Source organism: Mustela nigripes, chromosome 12, assembly GCF_022355385.1.
Source record: "Mustela nigripes isolate SB6536 chromosome 12, MUSNIG.SB6536, whole genome shotgun sequence".
NCBI lineage: Eukaryota > Metazoa > Chordata > Mammalia > Carnivora > Mustelidae > Mustela > Mustela nigripes.
Genome location: NC_081568.1, coordinates 150,183,652 through 150,191,855, shown reverse-complemented (window position 1 = coordinate 150,191,855; position 8,204 = coordinate 150,183,652). Strand labels below are relative to the sequence as shown.

Genomic DNA, 8,204 nt, shown 5'->3' with positions numbered 1-8,204 from the left:
CTATGAGTCAGGAGATATAGATGATTTCTAGTACTTAATGGCATTATTGTTCATTTCCCCTTATTAAAGTGGGGGTAGGTTGCCCACTACTCACTTCGATAGCAAGTGTGACCATGTGACTTAACTGGCCAATAAAACATGAGCAGAAATGACTGGCGAGGACATAAAGAACTGGTGTGCACATTTTTACATTTTCTTCCTCCCTGTGACTGAGTCTTGACTAGGTATTCTCTTTTCCCATACTCAGCTATTTTATGTTATTTTAAAACAGAAAAGTTCTGCTATGACTCTTTTTGTTTTCATAGGTACTTCAAAATTTCTTTTTCACGTAAATGCCATATCTTTGGTACTCTTATTCTCCTTGATGTCAAAATATGTGTTTGAATCTCTTTTAAAATATACAGCTTACATTGTTTTCCATTAAAGCCTGTTTTCAAAATGCATACTTGGATTTCTTTTTAACATTTGATATATGTTTGTCTCTTTGAGAATTCCAGTTTCTTCACTGTGGATGTCAAAATCTTCCTGCAAAGAGTCCAGTAGTTACCTTAAATTATATCCAAATTTATGAAAGAACCCACAACACAATATTTTCAAGTCAGCAATAGTCATGTGGCTTCTGAATGGAGAATGCTCCCACTTTTTCTATTTGTATTTTTTAAAGTAAATGCTTAAAACTCATTTTAGTGTGACTGAGTTCTTATTTTCAATGGCTCTGTCCAATGCATCCACTTCAGAGAGTCCCCTGATAGCCCGCATTTGGCATATGCTATGAGCTAGAAGTAAACCTTTGTTATCTTAAGCTACTAAAACTTTCAGGTTTCTAATTCTTACAGTAATCTACCATATAAGGGCTGATATTAACAAAAAATATAAATATTTTTAGATGACAGTATCAGAAAGCAAAATAACATTATTTTTACTTCTCACTTGTCTTAATGGATGTATGGAGAAGCTGTGAGGATTAATGGGGAGAGAAAATTTGTACATTCCTTTAATCAATCTAGAAAAAATGTTTAAAGTATAAGCATGTAAATGTATCCCCAAGCCACTTGAAAATATTTTCAGCAAAGTTTTGGTCTGATGACAGGTATAATGTATCTATATTTCCCTTGCCAAATGAACAACTTGTGTAAATATTTCTGATCCTCTCATACATGACTCCATAACCCCACCAAATTCACTTCTTCTTCTTTTTTTTTTTTTTTTTTGCTGCACTGCATCCATATATCATGATATTCAGAAGAACCTATATTTTTCATATTTACTTTTGAATGATTGTGACAATTTCTTCTATACTACTGTTTAATACTAGGTTATTAAATATTTAAATTATGAATAAATACAAAACAGAAGCTTACTATAAAATACCTCTAAGGATACATTTTTGTCTTTTTAGACTTAAATTTTTAGTGAGTGTTCTTTTTTTTAAAAGATTTTATTTATTTATTTGATAGACAAAGATCACAAGTAGGCAGAGAAACAGGCAGAGAGAGAGGAGGAAGCAGGCTCCCTGCTGAGTGGAGAGCCCAACACAGTGCTTGATCCCAGGACCCTGGGATCATGACCTGAGCCAAAGGCAGAGGCTTTAATCCACTCAGCCACCCAGATGTCCTTTAGTGAGTGTTCTTAAGTTGTCAAAGCATGAATAGGGGTTTCTTATTTGTAATATTAGATCCTTTACCCAGTGACATACTCAGATAATTCAATAATTCAGAAGGGAAATTATATTGATAAATGATATATTTTAATGGCATTATTTATTATTGTCAGTTATATTGATAGAATTCCAATCAATTTCTCAATTTATTGCTGAAAACATGACTTTTAAAGTAGAATGAGCCTCAGCAATTTCCTATATGTTTCCTGAATAAACATTCTCCTCATTTTATTAATGGAATATTTCATTTGTTCATTTCTAAGACTGTAGATAATAGGGTTGAAGAGTGAAGTGTTATGGAATAGAAGACAGAAAGGACCATGTCCTGGATAGTGGACTATAAGATGGCCTCAGGTATACATAAAATTCTGACACCACAAGGATGTGAGGGACAGAAGTATTTTTTTTTTTTTGTCTGCTCCACTTGGAAATGTGAGAATGGTAGAAAATATGTGAATGTAAGACCTGATGATGAAAATGAAACAGTGACCACCAATCCCCAGATCAGAGGCAATGATCACTATCTCATTACTAAATGTATCAGAGCAGGAGAACTTTATCAGTGAGGTGATATTACAAAGCATAACAAAACAAAACAAAACTTATGGATGGCATTAGGAAGACAGAAGGGCAGCAGGAATGTGTTGCCAGTGTGCACATCCTCATATATGAGACCACTGAGTATGGAAGCCAGAGTCATTTGGATGTAGATTTGAGGGTTCATGATCATAGGGTAGTGAAGTGGTTTGCAGATTGCCACATGGCAGTCATGGACCATGATAATCAGAAACAGAAGCTCCACATATACAAAGAAAACCACTAGGAAGTCCTGAGCTCCACACTCAGCCTTTGAAATGGTGCTGCTGTCAAGCAGTGAATTGATGCATGAGTTAGGAACTGTTAGGAACTGTTACAGAAATGTAGCAGGCATCCAAGATGGACAGATTCCTGAGGAAGAAATACATGGGTGTGTGAAGACTCCTGTCAAGGTTGGCGACAGTAACAGTGATAATGTTTCCCATCAGAGTGACTACATACATCAGAGAGAAGGTTATGGCATGCAAAATCCATAATTCCCACACATCAGAAAACCCCATGAGGAGAAATCCGATCATGATGGTGGAATTTAACATTTGTGGGTAATGCACTTTTTACCTGCAATGTAAGAAGTGAAATCCAGAGCTCATGAAGAATCAAATTATGCAAATATCATTCTTAAATAGTTTAGTCTTGACCCCTACCTAGTTCTAATCTATATTGAAACCCCTAATTTTTAAAAAATTCTTTTTTATTTTTTATAAACATATAATGTTTATTATTAGGCCCACGGGTGCTGGTCTGTGAATCGCCAGGTTTACACACTTCACAGCACTCCCCAGTGCACATACCCTCCCCAATGTCCATAACCCCAGAAGCCCCTAATATTTTTGAAAGAAAATTAAGTGGTCTTCCTTTAGTCTATGGGGTATTATTATTTTTTCCCTTATAGTATTTTATTTCAACAATAGCAATGAAGTGACAATTACAACTTACAATAAACATATACAACTTCAATCCATATTTCTATACACTTCCATTGGAGGATGCACGTTTCTCATGATCAGTTATGTATAAATATAGACATAGATTACATAAATAAAGTTGCATTTGAATGAAATTTTGGAGATAATGTTGTTGAACACTAGATAATTAGAATAAATATTTTTGTTGTTTTAGTCTTACACTTTTATTTGAGGGTATGGACAATATGGGATAAAATGATTTTTTTCTGCAACTAATGTTCTATGCAAAATAGTGAAAAATTATCTTCTGTTCCTATGACAAAATATTGATATCATTTGTAACCTTACTTACTCTAATATCTCAAATGGAGTATAAACTAATAAGCTGATACATTTACTTACACTGATTTATTCCTAATTTTTTGGTTACATTTTTATACTTCAAATTTTTTTTCTGTTTCATTTATCTCTGCTCTTAAAGAGCGAATGAAAGAGCCAAGTATTATTATTTCCTGAGTGCCTCTTGAACTTTCCCCTAATGCTCTTTCTTTATCATCTTCAATTTTACAACTTTTCAAAACTTCTTTGATTCTACTAGCTGAAAACAAAGCAACAAAATTATAGCACAATATCTTCCAATAGTAATTTAGCCTTTTTTTCTTTAAATTACAGGCTGTTTTTCTCACTTTAATCTTCAGCTTGTTCGACAACTTTTTTTAGAATTTCTTCCTGTGATTCTGCATAACTTAACAAAGATTGCCACCACATCTTTATTGTTTATGTCATTACCTCCTCTGGTTTATTCACTAGTGGTTGAATTAACCAACTTTCATCTTAACTTACCTGTGTTACATGTATTTTCCTGGACCTCCTCTATTATTCTTTTACAACTTTTTTTTTCTCATTTCCAATAATAATAGTAATAACAACAACAATAATAATTGGACCATGAAAAACTACCTTGCTTATGGTTTAGTTTAAAATAAATTCTTCTAAATTCTGTTTAAAATCTTATAGTCCAGATTCTTTCACATTGATCTGTTACCTATAACAACATTTTGTTAGTATTCTTTGTGATAAACTTATTAAATATCTTGCGTGTGAAGTTTTTAGACAGCCTGTCCAATCTCATGACTTGTTTTTTACATCAGTTTTTCAAGACATGTTTCACAATCTGTTTCACACTGAAAAGAAATCAAGCAGATGTCCTTCCTATTTTGTTGTTATTGTTATTGATAAATTCCTCAAGGATTGAACTGTATACAACTTTGTGTTCTTCAAGGGTCAGGTGAAGTGGTTTTTGTTTTGCTTTGTTTGGTTTTACAAATATCTGATATTAAATGTAGGTTTTAAGTATTTAATAAGCTCTCACATTATTAATGCATTCTTATCATTCTTTATGTATATGGCTTATGATGAAAAGGAGAAAACTGTACCATTATTACCAAGATACTGCCTCTACATGTTTAACAACTAAACCAAAACAGCTTATATTCTCAATAGTTTTGAGGTTGTTCAAAGAGAGAAACAATAATTTGTAATGTTTACCAGTATGTCTTTAATTTCCAGTTATCTATATGAAAATATTGGTTTTCACCAATGTATATATGACCATTTCAAAGTTGAAGCTCAGTCTGTATTTTTTTATTATTATTCTTTATTATGTTATGCTAGTCACCATACAGTAGTACGTAATTTGTTTTTCACATAGTGTTCTGAGATTCATTGTTTACGTAGAACACCCAATGCCCTATGCAATTCATGCCCTCCTTAATACCCATCACCAGGTCTCTATATCTTCATCAAACCAGGATGATTATACTTTATCTGATAGCATCTGGTCAAAATTGGTTATGACAATATGTTTCAAGACAATACATTTAAGAAATGTACCCAAGATATCACAAATGCACCTTAAATATCCCTTGATATAGTTTTCAGAAATACTATGATTATTATTTCAGTTCCATTATTTTCAAGGCGTATACTACTATTCAATATTATCTAAGTAAAATTTAAACATTAGTTTTGAATATCACAAAAATAGTATTAAATTCCTATTTTAGAGACAGAAAAATCTTGCCCAAGTTTAATAGCTCCTGTTTCATCACAAAAAAACTGTTTCTCGCATGGTTCTCAAACACAAACACATTAAGCAAGTGGGAATTGTCCAGTTCAGTGCCTCTATAGGTTTCCAAAGAATGTCTGTACACTTTAATTATAATTATAATTTCCTTACTTTAAGTTTACTATATGATTACCTTAGGCATATATAGCCTGTATCCAAAATTCTCTTATGGAAGAGTCACCAGGACCTTGACTCTAGAATCAATAGACAGTAGGATTGGGAAATGTCACCACCACTTACCAGGCTTTTGAAGTTGGAAATACACTTCACCCAAGATAAAATTCCATTATCTGTAAAAAATGGGATAGTTATGTGAGCTGTCATAATCAATTTTTTAAACAATATGTCTTTATTCCTTGAATTGATGATTCAATAATATGTTTGTTTATTCCTTGAATAATGATTCAACAAACATGTATATGTATGTATGCATATATATAAAAATACATATATATGTCAAGAGTTTGTGAATAATAAGTGTGAATAAATATGTCAAGAGTTTGTGAATAAATAAATAAATAAATAAAGCAAAATAATTCCCTACACCCATAAAATCTGCATTCTTTTAAAAGCTAAGAGAGAACAGTTAAAATTTGATGGAAAATCAAATATTTCAGTCAGTTTAATGAATTTTGGTCAAAATTTATGGGGTAATATGTAAGGAATTATGTGACTGAGGGAAGTGATCTGGGATTGGTCAGGTAAATTAAATTGTTCAGAAGCCAGAAAATACCTAGGGAAAGAGAGACACGTATTTTTACTTTTCCCCACCAGACTTATGCTTTCCCATTTTTTTGTGTGCATAGAAAGACCCTGTATATATGTCTTGAAGAGATTTTAAAATAAGATTAACACTTGATTTTCCAGACCAGATAATACTTCACACATTTTCTAAATTGTTGTTTTTCTACACATTGGTTTGAATGAGAGACTTTAAGTTCTAATCTCAAAAAATAGTTAAAAACACTTTTATACATGATACCTGTAGTGAGTATGAACCTTTAATAAATAAAGTGTAATAAATAAATGAATAAGTAAATAATATATAGTAAGTGCAAACCCCTACTAAATGAAAAACAGGAACAAATTGCAAACTAACCACATAGTAAGTAAGCCTAGACCATATGCGTGTAGTGATAACAAACTAACCTCGTAGCAAATACCACATAGCAAGTAAGCCTAGACCATATGCACGTAGTTTATGAAGTCCCAGAACCTAAGTCAGGTTCGGTGGGGTGAGGTTCGGAGCTGACGACTAAAGAAAGAATTCTTAAGACATCTTTGGTGCAAAATGGTGTTTTATTAAAGCACGGGGACAGGACCCGTGGGCAGACGGAGATGCTGCTGCCCCGGGTTGTGAGGAGTGGCTGGTTATATACACAGGAGTTGGGTAGGTGAGGACAAAGGGTTGTTCAGAAGGGCTATTGGGATAAAGAAGACTGTCAGGATATGGAAGGCCTGGTTACTATCAAGCCAAGGCCACTTTCCCTCTAATGAGGCACTAACATAAAGACAATTGGGAGTCTCCTGGTGGAATGTTACATTCCTGCTATCAAACGTCCTTGTTAGTGAGATTTAGGTCTTTAAAAGAAATTTAACTTTATTTACTTTTCCTTCTACCTCCATCTCCTTCGGTTTTTTTTTTATGGAGGGGAGGGTGACGTTAGGGCTTGAGGAACTGAGTTATGTATCTTTGGAAATTGGGCTATTGATAAGGCAACTTCTTTGTTGTAAATCTCAAGGACATTTGTAAACCAAGAGAGACTCCTGCCTTGCAGGACTGTGATCTCTGCAAGATAACCATTTGCTCTTCTTTTAGGGCAGTCAGGGGTGCCTGTGAAATGTCACACATATTACCAAGGGGAGTGGGAGAGAGGGGGTGCAAGGTGCCAGCCCCTGCTCTGTTCTCAGCCAGCCTCCTGCTCCCTCATCATAGTGATAAGATTAGCGTGGAGTAAAAAGTTGTAAATATTTTTAACTTATGCGAAATATCGTAGACCAAAACATGTTTTCGACATGTGTGTGTTTTTGGTGTGTAAGCATGAGAAAAATAAGTGATGTAATGTGTTTTTGAAGGAGACTTAGCACAGTATATAAAGAGGCATCAAGTTGGACTGAGGTGAAGCGAGTTCCCTGTCGGGAGGACATCATCGCCGGTGTTACCAATGCCCCGACAGCTTCGTTGCCGGCCACTCGCTGGTTCTCAGTCTCAACTTCTGCAGGGACCTCTCTGTCTAGATTGTGAGGCGACGTTTCCTTCTCCGTGACAACTTCAGTGGACCGTGACCGGACCACGATAGTGGTGCAGACCTTGTCCCAATAAAGATCAAGTGAGTTACATCTGAAAGACCAAAAGAACCCTCCTGGCTAGAAGTGCATTTTTATCCTGTTAACCAGCTAGTTTCGCTTCTGTACAAACGCTTGCTTTTTCCCGCCCGCGGGCTAACTGGCCAGTTCTGCTTCTGTAAGACTGCTTTGCTTGTTTCGTGCCAGCGGGCCTCCTGAACCAATCCGCTGGCGCCAAGTATGCCTGTTCAAGCTGTCAACCAATCAGCTCAGCCCCACCCGAAACTTGTTTGTATCTGTCTATAAAAACCCTGCACCAACCCAGCTCTGGACCTCGGTGTTATCAGCAACTAGCGGCACAGAGGTTCAGGTTCGAACCTGCAATAAACGACCCTTGCTGCTTGGCTTTGACTCATCTCTCTGGTGGTCTTTTAAGGTGGGAGTAATACTCTGTTGGCATGTCACATCATATCCATCTCTCTATCTCTTCTTTACACGTCGCGACCTCCTGGCAGGACGCAGGGGTTTTGCTCCTGTCAATACCCTTATCCTGAGTAAAGAACTAAGATCAGGGCGCCTGGGTGGTGCAGTGGGTTAAGCCTCTGCCTTTGGCTCAGGTCATTATATC

The 8,204-nt window shown here is 35.4% G+C and overlaps 1 pseudogene; it reads right to left on the bottom strand.

The window, feature by feature from the left end:
- Positions 1-1,827: 1,827 nt before the first annotated feature.
- LOC132027646 (olfactory receptor 14C36-like) lies at positions 1,828-2,793 on the bottom strand (annotated as a pseudogene).
- Positions 2,794-8,204: the final 5,411 nt, after the last annotated feature.